Raw genomic sequence first — 12,196 nt, forward strand, 5'->3', positions numbered from 1 at the left:
AGGTCTGGTGGGTTTTTACCTTGCTCCTTCATCTGCTGTGTGTTTTTCCGTCTTCTCATTTTGCTTATCTTACTGTGTTTGGGGTCTCCTCTTTGCAGGCTGCAGTTTCGTGGTTCCCGTTGTTTTTGGTGTCTGTCCCCAGTGGCTAAAGTTGGTTCAGTGGGTTATGTAGGCTTCCTGGTAGAGGGGACTAGTGCCTGTGTTCTGGTGGATGAGGCTGGATCTTGTCTCTCTGGTGGGCAGGCCCATGTCTGGTGGTGTGTTTTGGGGTGTCTGTGGACTTATTATGATTTTAGGCAGCCTCTCTGCTAATGGGTGGGGTTGTGTTCCTGTCTTGCTAGTTGTTTGGCGTAGGGTGTCCAGCACTGTAGCTTGCTGGTCATTGAGTGAAGCTGGGTGTTGGTGTTGAGATGGAGATCTCTGGGATATTTTTGCCATTTGATATTACATGGAGCTGGGAGGTCTCTTTTGGACCAGTATCCTGAAGTTGACTCTCCCACCTCAGAGGCACAGCCCTGACACCTGGCTGGAGCACCAAGAGCCTTTCATCCACACAGCTCAGAGTAAAAGGGAGAAAAAGTGAAAGAAGGAAAGAAGGAAAGAAAGAAAGAAAGAAAAGGAAGGAAGGAAGGAAGGAAGGAAGGAAGGAAGAAAGAAAGAAAGAAAGAAAGAAAGAAAGAAAGAAAGAAAGAAAGAAAGAAAGAAAGAAAGAAAGAAAAAAAGGAAGGAAGGAAGGAAGGAAGAAAGAAAGAAAGAAAGTGTGTAGGTCGCCTGAGGGCGTCTATTCTTTGCTCAGACAGGACGGGGTTAAAGGAGCAGCTGCTTCGGGGGCTCTGGCTTACTCAGGTCGGGAGGAGGGAGGGGTACGGAGTGCGGGGCGAGCGTGCGGCGGCAGAGGCCGGCATGAAGTTGCACCAGCCTGAGACGCGCCATGCGTTTTCCCGGGGAAGTTGTCCCTGGATCCCGGGACCCTGGCAGGGGTGGGCTTTGTAGGCTCCCGGCAGGGACAGTGTGGAGAGTGACCTGTGCTTGCACACAGGCTTCTTGGTGGCGGCAGCAGCAGCCTTAGCGTCTCATGCCCATCTCTGGGGTCCACGCTGTTAGCCGCGGCTTGCGCCCATCTCTGGAGCTCCTTTAAGCAGCGCTCTTAATCCCCTCTCCTCGCACCAGGAAACAAAGAGGGAAGAAAAAGTGTCTTGCCTCTTCGGCAGCTCCAGACTTTTCCCCGGACTCCCTCCCGGCTAGCGGTGGTGCACTAACCCCTGCAGGCTGTGATCACGCCTCCAACCCCAATCCTCTCCCTGCGCTCTGATGGAAGCCCAAGCCTCAGCTCCCGGCCCCGCCCGCCCCGGCGGGTGAGCAGACTAGCCTCTCGGGCTGGTGAGTGCCGGTCGGCACCGATCCTCTGTGCGGGAATCTCTCCGCCTTGCCCTCCGCAACCCTGAGGCTACGCTCTCCTCCGTGGCTCCGAAGCTTTCCCCCTCCGCCACCCGCTGTCACCGCCTGCGAAGGGCCTTCCTAGTGTGTGGAAACTTTTCCTCCTTCACAGCTCCCTCCTACTGGTGCAGGTACCGTCCCTATTCTTTTGTCTCTGTTTATTCTTTTTTATTTTGCCCTACCCAGGTACGTGGGGAGTTTCTTGCCTTTTGGGAGGTCTGAGGTCTTCTGCCAGCATTCAGTAGGTGTTCTATAGGAGCTGTTCCACTTGTAGACATATTTCTGGTGTATCTGTGGGGAGGAAGGTGATCTCCGCGTCTTACTCTTCCGCCATCTTCCTCAACTCCCTCTGGCCTAAACTTTTATTTATTCTTTCACTCCATCAAATATTTATTAAGAATCTTCTGTGTGCCAAACATTGGTGCTGGGAGAACAAGAGGAGTTTGCTGGCCTCATGGAGTCTATCCTAAAAAATTACCCGGATAATCATTTGATGAATGCTTAAGGAAACTATAGTGTGCTCTGAGAGTATACGTTTTCTGGGGATGGGGGTTCAGGGAAGGTGTCTGCAGACTTGACGTTCCAACTGAGATAGGAAGAGTGAGAAAGAATTAATGACTAGGTAACAGGATACTGAAAAGATTCCTCAGCAGAAGGCACAGAATGAGTCAGGACAGAGATGCCCTGGAACCAGCACATTCAAGGAAAACAGAGAAAGTCAGAGCGTGACTCCAGGGACAGTGAGCCGGCGATGAGGCTGGGCAGGGACTGAGTTACATAAGGAGGAGTGATGTTCTAGACATGTAGCCATTTGCAAAGGCACAAACCTGGCAGGTCAGAAGGGAGGTTGACGCTCAACAACCTGGGTGGTGGAACCAGTACAACTGGCTGACCGTCAGCCCCGCATGAAAGGCCTGGAAGGACAGAGCATGAGCTCTGGATTTGATGCTTAGAGCCAGAAGAAGGCATTGAAGAGCTGTCAGCAAGAGACCATGAGGATCACATATGAGCTGCAAATGTTTTCTAGACGGAGCAAGATGAGAAGATGAGCTCAGCTGGCCCATGAGTGCTCCCCACACAGACGCCAAGTGCCGCTCGGGGATTCTGAGATAAAGATCAGACCCTGCAGTGACTGCTCTCAGAAAGCTCACAGTTGATAGCCAATGCCTCCCAGATATTAATCACTAAAAGATCTGCTCTGGTTGGGTAGAAAGTTCTAAAAGCTCTTCAGAGCAACAGGTGGGAGCAGAGAAACAGCGTTTGCCTGAAATTCATGATCTCTTTATGTAGTATTGTTGGAAATGCCATCCCAGTAGCTCTGCATTATAAAGGGAAAATAAATTAAACTTTTTATTATTGAAGGACTTTTTCATCTGAGAGCTCAACCTTTCTAGCTAAATCACTGCTCTCCAGGCCTGCACAAACTACTCTCCAAATACAGAAAAGCCAGAGAATGTCTCTGAGGGTTTCATGTCAGTGAGCTGTCACTGGCATTCGCATCTCTGTCTCCATGTATCTATCAGTCTTGGTACTGCCAGACACAGAGAGGACAAGAATTGCCAGAAATGCTTCCATGTGGGCACCATCATGTCTGTTGGTCAAGAGAACAGGTTAGGGGATGTCTTCCCCAAATGTCCTGTAATGTCAAGGTGGTCTCATCTAGTGCTTCCCTTCCTAAATAATGCTTTAGCAAAGCTATGGAAATTAGTGTAGACCCATAGTATGGGGTGGGAGGGAGCAGTCAACTTAATATTAAAGAAAATAGACTAAGGTCAAAATTTTATCTTTAAATCTTCGTTTGACATAGTGAAAATTTTAGTAACAAATACCTAAATAAATGAAAAACTCATAACGTATTCAGAAAATGTAGAAATATATACAGCATGTACAAAGAGACAGTTCTCTTTCCTCTCTTTAATCTCACTCCAATTTGATATGTATATATTGGCATTTTTCTCTGTTTATCAATACATACACATATATAGTTTTTATTCCTTATAAAAAAGGGACCATCCTAACAAGTTATTTGAATATCATTTTCATCACTTGATAATATATCCTGAACATCTTTCCAAGGTCATCTGTATAGCAGCAACTCATTCTTTTTAATAACTGTATAGCAATTCCCTGAATGGATTTGTCATCATTTTGTTATGTGTTCCCTTATTATGGAGCAATTTATATTGTTTTCAGGTTGGGTTTTTTTTTTTTTTTTTTTTTGTCTTTTAAGCAAAGTTGGAATAGTATCTTTACAACTATGTCTTTATCCATTTGTAAAATAAGATTCCTAGAAGTGGAACTGTAAGATCGTAGAGGATTCACATTTTTATATTGAAAGAAAATTTCAAACTGCCCTCCAAAAAGGGTTATGCTGATTTACTTTCTCAAAGAAATCATTTTAAATGGGGAGCAGGGGGAAGAAATGACCTAGATTTTTAGTGCCACTGACATTTACTCACATGATGTTAAGAGCTTTCGGATACATTACCCCCAGGGGTCACTACTCGATCCTAGGAAGTGGGCAGAACAGAAATTGTGAGGTCATTTTCCTGCTGAGACATCTGGGAGTAGAGAGGCTGGGCCATCTGCACACGGCCACGCTGGCACCCGACATGGGTGAGAAAGGTAGAGGTGAAGGCCATGGGCTCTGACGACGGACTGTCGGAGTTCAAATCTTGCCTCTTTTTTGCATCTGATGACATGGGCTTCACTTCTCTGTGATGGTTAACTTTATGGGTCAACTTGGCTAGGCCACAGTCCCCATATATTTAGTCAATATCAGTCTCAATGTTGCTCTGAAGGTATTCTTTAGATGTGATTAACACGTGAATCAGTGGACTCTGAGTAAAGCAGGTTACCTTCCATAATGTGGGTGGGCCTCATCCAATCAATTGAAAACCTTAAGAGAAAGACTGAGGTCCCCCGAGAAAGAAGAAATTTGTCCTCCAGACTCAAGCTGCAACATCAACTCTTCTGTTTCTCAGCTGGCCGGTCTGCCCTGCAGATTTTGGACCGGCCAGTCCCCACAATTGCATGAGCCAATTCCTTAAAATAAATGTCTGGATAGATACATAGATTAGATAGATAGATAGACAGATAGATAGGGAAAGGTAGAGTTGGACACACACACACACACACACACACACACACACACACCCTATTAGTCCTGTTTCTCCAGGGACACCTAATATTGATACATTCTCTAAACCTCAGTTTCCTCATCTATAAAATGGTGACAACACTACTTACTTTGTGAGATTATGAAATGAAATAATCCATATTAATGTGGATGGGCCTCATCGAATCACTTGAAACCCTTAATGAAAAGACTGGGGTCCCTAAGAAAGAGGAAATTCAGCCTCCAGACGGCCCTCAGACTCAAGCTGCCACATCGTTTGCCACTGCCAGGCGTATGGTCTGGAGTCCATACATGTTGACTATGATTTTTAGATAAATGAGCTTGAACCCACCGCTCTGTTCATTACCACCCTCCTCCTCCCCCTTCCCAACACACACGCCCTCTCACACACATTCACATTCACTCACATTCTCACGCACACTTACACACAAGACCCTCTGAAAAACTCGGAGCACAAGCCCTTCCGTTTACAGACAAGACATAGAAGGAAGTCCAAGCTGTGAAGAGACACATTCAAGAGATTTCTGAGCAAGGTTGAAACCCGAAGTGAGACCATGTCTATCTTCTGGAGGTTTGTTCCCTAGGCAGCCCTGCCTCCCCACTGCGAGCTGGGAATTGCCAGTTGCATTCATTTAAGCTGTTTGCTTCCCAGCCCACATAGGATATGGGCCTTGATCTCTGCATCACACAGTAGCGATGCCATGAGACTTTCATCTCTTCTGCTATGTGTCACCTTTAGTCAGGACTCTCATTGTGTCTCCTTCCTCTCCCCTGGGTTTCACTTCAGTCAGTCATACAGCAAAAGGCAGGAGGAGAGGGGGAGGAAAACTAGAGAAGGAAACATTTATCAGTGACATACTCAGTAGCTAAGCCACTACCTAAAAGCAGACAGGCCACTGCTCCACTTTGGCCCAAAGGAAGCAGGTAGGTTCTCACCACCTTTATGTTGTGATGACAGCAGGCCTGATGGAGTTAGAGCTAGTGTTGGCCCCGGGTTGCTCGTTCTCCTAGCTATAGATGGTCCTATGTGGCCAGCAACACGTTCTGAGTCACACTCGCTCTGGCTTTGGCTTTGTGCTTTCAAAGATGCTGCTAGTATGTCTCGCTACGATTGGTCTTCAAGCAGGCGGGCTTCCCAGAATATGTCCAAATATGAAGAAGAAATTTGAAAGTCGATTCTTGGTTGAATTGCCAACCCAGAGTGACATTCAAGAGAGGCTCAAATGAAAATTTATTCATAAATATGAGTATATCTTAGGGAACACATCATGGCTAATTGAAATGGCATTTTGGTATCTTCAAATTCATTGCAGATATGGAGGTGGCCACGCTCCTTGCCTGGAAGTCACATCCTGAGCAGACAGAGTGGAGGCGTGGAGGGAGATGCACATGCCCATATCTGCAGTAGCTCCACCGAAAAGTACCTCTCCATCTGATGCTGAGAAACTCAAGTTTGAGGGTAAAACGTTGAGAAATATTAAATGGCCTTAGTTATTGCTTGTCAACACCAACAGCGCTCAGGAGAAATTTAATATGCTCTCGTAAAATGAACTCAATTGGTAAATAAACGTTATGAATTGTGAACAGGCTTTGAAAGGCTTAAACCTTTCCCTAGTGAATACATTTCTGTTAATAATATTGCAGCTCTTAGCAAAACTCCTTAAAATTAAGTCTTTTGACAAAGATTATCCTTGTGTCTATATATAAGTCAACTAAAAGTCCATAACTAATCCACGGTGTGGTGGAATGAATTTGGACTGGGCTGGAGGCCAGATACCTATGTCTTTGTTTACTTGTTTGTTACTACTCCTCAGCGGCCCTGTCACTTGCACAGTCTCAGAGCCTGTGTGTGGCCAACTCCTCTCTTGTAAATTGACCTGGATAAGCTATTTCCCAAACTAGAAATACGACGAGGGTAACATCTCTTTTTTATTACTTCTTTTAAAATTCAACCTGCTCTGCTAACCAGCCATCTGGTAAGTCCTTCTTGAGTAGTATCCAGAAAATTAGCAAGAAGTCCAGGGGCATCTGCAGGTCCAAAATGGTGCAAAGTCACAACCGAGGTCGCCACTCAGTGCCACAGAGACGCTCTGTGTATTCTGCTCTCAGTCCTACATGCTAAGACTGGTCATTCTTGCCCACTGAGTCAGGACTGCCCAGCCCAGGGGGCAGGACTCACTCAGGTCTTCAATGCTAAGCTCCTCAGTTTACTGTCACATACTATCTCCAAAGAGTACCCACTGTGCTAGGGAAGCTGTGGGTAAATGAGATTCCTAGGGCTGCTGCGACAAAGCATTACAAGCTGGGTGGCTTAAACCAGGGGTCCTTAACCCCCAGGCCACAGACCGGTACAGGGCCACAGCCTGTTACTGAACCGGCTGCACAGCAGGAGGTGTGGCGGGCGAGCGAGCGGAGCTTCATCTGCCGCTTCCCATTGCTCCCCATCGCTCCCCACAGCTGGCGTTACCGCCTGAACCACCCCCCACCCCGTCCGTGGAAAAATTTTCATCCACGAAACCCGTCCCTGGCGCCAAAAAGGACGGGGACCGCTGGCTTAAGCAACAGACGTTTATTGTCTCACAATTCTGGAGGCTGGATGCTTCAGATCAAGATGTTGGCTGGCTTGGTTCCTTCTGAGGGCTGGGAGGGAGGCTCTGTTCCAGGACTCTCTCCTCGCTTCTGGCGGCTTCACGTGATCCTTGGCTTTCAGATGGCATTCTCCCTGGGTCTTCACATGTCTTCCTCTACATGTCTATCTCTGTGTCCCAATTTCCCCTTTTATAAGGACACCAATCCTATTGGATTAGGGCCCTGTAATAACCTCATTTGGACTTGCTTTTATAAAGACACTATTTCCAATAAGGTCGCATTCACAGGTACTGGGAGTTGGGACTTTAACATCTTTTGGGGGAATGCAATTTAACCCATACCGCTGGGTCAAAATGAACGTCCATGTTCAGTCAAACCAAATGCTGGAGCTTCAACTCCAACATGGACCCACCACACCAGGTCTCCCAGAAACACTAGAAACAGGGGTTGTGGTTCTGATTCTTCCTCTCACAGAAGACCCTTTGCTTCCTAGGTATATAAGTCCACCCCCTCCTCTAAGACAGGATTATTATACCAGGCATCCCCATTGTCTTCAAAGCACTGCAATATTTTACTCGCAAGCAATGGCTGTGATGATTCGATGTACATTCTCAAAACTAAGGGGACTATGACAGGACATACTTCTCAACTTCGCTCAACTTTAAAAATCTCTACATAAAATAAAGATAATGGTGTCTGCTTTGACCACTTCATAAAGCTGCAAAGACCATATAAGATGTTAGGGAAGAAAAAAACACAATAAACCCTAAAGAATACCTCAAGTAAACCCTTATCATAGAGCAGGCGTTGCCGAACTTTCTCTGTGGACCAGATAGTAAATACTTTGGGCTTTTTGGCCCAGGAGGCAAAACAGGGAGGGATATTATGCAGATACTTATATAGTTTTAAAACCACGTAAAAATATAAAAACTATTCTGAGGCTGTACAAACACAAGCAATGGGCCTGCTTTGGTCCTAGGACTGCCCTTTGCCAATTCTTGTTATAAAGGATTCTTTAACTGGAAAAAAAATTAATCCTCGGTAATTCATTAAATTACCTTGACTGAGGTAATTTCATCATCTTAGTTTTCACCAGTCCCTCCCCCACTGATATTTTGAATGTTTTCTTATTAATACACTCCATTCACTTTACACCTAAATTGAGTTGTGTGTTCTGTAAATTACTTTGCACAAGCAGCTCAGGAAAGAGCTGGAGTGTGTGAAGACAGGGGATCCTGGTTTGTTTCTTCTACATCTCCCGACAGCCAAAGCGATGTTTGTCGGAGAGTCATTTATACAAATTGAACCTTATAAAAATCCTCATACGGGACTTTCCCAAACTGTACCCATTGTTCTAAGCCGATTGCCAGCTCTCACTCCTCCAGCTATTCCAGTCCATCCTGACGGCCACCTTTTCTGCTTTCCCACTGAATGCGTAATCCATGCCACATAATTTACAAGTTAACCCTTGATGCTTTCTCATGCTCCTTTTGACTCTTCGATAAGACCAGAAACACTCCAAGAAGGGAACTGCTTATTTTTCTTTCCCTTGGAAACTAATTACCTCCATGCTAAGCCCAATCAGAGGCTGTGGGTTCCCCGACGGGCAGGACCGGCTGCTGCTCTGGTACTCCTTTACGGACTAGGCTGGGTCACTGTCCTCCCACCTCTCTGGCCCAGAGCTTCTCATCAAGGCCTGACTACACTGAATCAACAGTGATGCCATCCATGTGGGCACCAAAACTCCAGAGCTCAAAGGAGGGAACTGGTCCCCACCACTCCAGCCATGGCTGGAAGCCAGGAATCGGTACTGACCTCAAAACTGATAAATTAGAAAAAATATTAATAACTGAAAGATGTTCTTCATCACAAAGGTTTTTTCTTTAAGTCTCATATGGGTACTTTATAATGAACAGTAATATAGTATAAATACTCCTTTTAGGTCTTACGCAAACTGTACTTTTTTAAAGTTGCTCTGATCTGATTTTTTTTAAATTTTATTGAAGTATAGTTGATTACAATGTTGTGTTTAATTTCTGCTGTACAGCAAAGTGATTCCATCATGGTTTGTACAGGGTCTTGAATATAGTTCTCTGTGCTATACAGTAGGACCTTGTTTATCCATCCTATACATAACAGTCTGCATCCAGCACAAAGTTTTAGAGAACATGAACCAAGTTTATTGCCTCACTCGTACCCTCTCGAAATATATGAATTTCTATAATAAAGGGGAAAGCCCAGCATCTCCCATTTCACTTCAGTCTCCTCACTTGACATTTTCTTTCTTAGAAGATATTGCAGTAATCACTATAACATTTTGAAAATTAGGGGACTTCCCTGGTGGTCCAGTGTTTAGGACTCCGCCCTTCCACTGCAGGGGACGCATGTTCGATCCTGGTTGGGGAACTAAGATCCCGCATGCCGCACCGGCATGGATAAAAAAAAAAAGGCATAAAATTTTGAAAATTAGTAGCCTGATCCTTACTATACAGTATAAGTCCCACAGCAGTGACCAATATTTCGAAGGTTGTCAAAGGAGGGGCTTAAAGCACCAGACCCATCTGTTTTCCTTTAGGGATGACTGCAGTGCGAGATTAATAAAATTCTCCAGGATGTGGTAAGAATACGTGACATCACCACCCCTTGGGTGCGGGGGAAGCCACCTGGCACGGGCACCCGTCTTGCCCCACCCCTGAGGTGTGGCAGAACACCACAGTATCGTCACACCTTCTGAGTGGGACGGCTCAGTGAAAAGCAAACACTTCCAAAGGCGAAGGAGGGAAATCAATAGAGGCGCCTCAGGAAGTGATACTGGAAAATGATGTGGTGCTCCCAGAGGGTTTTCACTGCCAGTGAGGAAACACAATGAAAAAGACCACTCTTTGAAGGGATGGGGCACCCTTGCCAAGGGCGCATGTGCACCCCACAGCCTTGATTTTTGAGTAGCTTTTGGGGATTAGTGTCTTCTCTGGTCAATCCCCACCAGGACATTTCCCAAGTTACTCAATCTTCCAAACACTCTGAGGGTTTAGAGACAGAGCTGAAAACTTAATTAGCATGATATGTACTGTGGGCTTCTGGTATTTCTAGTAAGCTTAGGGAGCTGCCAAACAATCTTGCCAAGTTTCCTTGAGCCTGGAAAGGCCTGGGAATGCCAATCCAAGAGAGTGGCTGGCTGGTACAACAACGAGAACTAATTCTCTCACAGGCTGAAAGGGAAATGCTTCGAGATTGGGGAGGTGGGCTTTCTTTTGTGAGGGAACAATTAGGCCCGAAGGATGTTGCCCTTGGAAGAAGCTCTAGGTGGAACTGGACAGGGTTGAGAATAGTCTGCAGGACCACAGAGACATGGGACGTAGGCACGAGGGATCAAATGCACATCTTCGTCCGCAATAGCACCCGCCTCCTGCAGACAAGAGCACATGTCTGAGGAGCTCAGAGAAATCGGTCCCAGTAAAATCTGTTTTCCTCGGTAAAGTTGGAGAATGCCAAGGTTCCCACACATGGTTATAGGGACAGAAATACATTATGTTCCTTGGTGAAAGCTTTGGTTTTCGCACAGGTTTGATTTTATTATAGTCTATATGTAGTTCTTTAAAACTGGCACCTGACTCCTCCTTCTTTTTGTTCTACTTTATTTCTTAGAAGACTGACTAGCCGTCATGAAGAATCTCTTAGAAGACTGACTAGCCGTCATGAAGAATCTATTTTTGCAACAAGTAGTTTCAAGGATCACACATAACGATATTAACATAATTTTAGTAAAGAAAGGAGTGAAAAAACAAAGCACACACATCGAGCACTCTACACGTGCCAGGTTCTGTTTTAAAGTATTCTGCATTCATTGTCTCATTTTTTGGAAGAAAGATATTTTCTGTTAATTTTAGAATTGAGACAAATCAGAAGAGCTATTAAATTCCCAAGGGCTGAAGAATAAATGAATAATGGAGAGAAAGGTTTATCAGGAGGGAAGGTCCTTCAGCTCAAGTCTGGCTGGATACAGGACTCACCACTGTCTTGATTAGCATGTAGGTCGATGATGGCCCTAGTAGGCGTCTCAATCCATTCTTCAAACAACGATTATCCAGAACCTCTGCATCCTCCCTCCCCACCGTGTGCCTCGCAGGAGTCTCTCATTAGAAGCAAAATGGAGGGTCAGTCATCCTTTGGCCTTTCTGAGCAACCTATACCTTGACTTCAATTTCCACCTAATGCATACTGTTGATTGGTTATCACTGCATCTAACAATCATTCATTTATTCAACCATTATCTTTTGAGTGTCTACTCTGTGCCAAATACTGGGCTACATACTGTGCGTCCAAGGTACAATGGCTGCCCTCAAGAAGTCTGCTGCCAATTCCCTTCTCGCCAGGAAGCAGGAGGCAGGGATGCTGGCCAGAGCTGCAGAGTGGCGCCCAGGGAGCCACTTCAGGCTGCACGTACACGGTACTTCAACACGCGACTCCTCTACCCACACAAGAACTGGAAAACTATTACTTCTAGAGGATCATTGCCAGAAGTCAGGCAGAAGAGTCTTTGACATAGAAGAAAAATCCAATTAGTGATCAGAAAGGTAAGAAAACAAATGAAAGTGATTGTTTCCATCTTGGGCTGGAAGAGGATATGGAGGACTCTCTGAGTCAAGGGTGCCTAGTACACAGACTTTTACTGGGCTCGGATTCCTCCATGAGCAGTGAGGGAGCTCTTAAGGATGCTGTTCATGGCACTGAGGCAGCTCAAAGGTCCAGAGAAGGCAAGAGGACAAGAAAACGATCAACCATGCTGCAAAGGAGCGTGGCATATAGTCAAAGGACAACGGATTTCAGAATCAGACCAGACTGTCAATCCTGGTACCACTGCTTCCTTGGACAAGTAACTTTCAGCTCTGTGAACCTCAGTTTCCTTATCTATAATAGGAATAATGTTTTTGTCGTGAGGATTAAATGAAACGATGTATATGAAGTCTCTGGCACATTCTAGATATCCAGCAAGCAGTAGTTATTTTTGTTATCTTTAAGCGTGGTAGCATA

This window comes from Globicephala melas, chromosome 14 (genome assembly GCF_963455315.2).
Source record: "Globicephala melas chromosome 14, mGloMel1.2, whole genome shotgun sequence".
Classification (NCBI taxonomy): Eukaryota; Metazoa; Chordata; class Mammalia; order Artiodactyla; family Delphinidae; genus Globicephala; species Globicephala melas.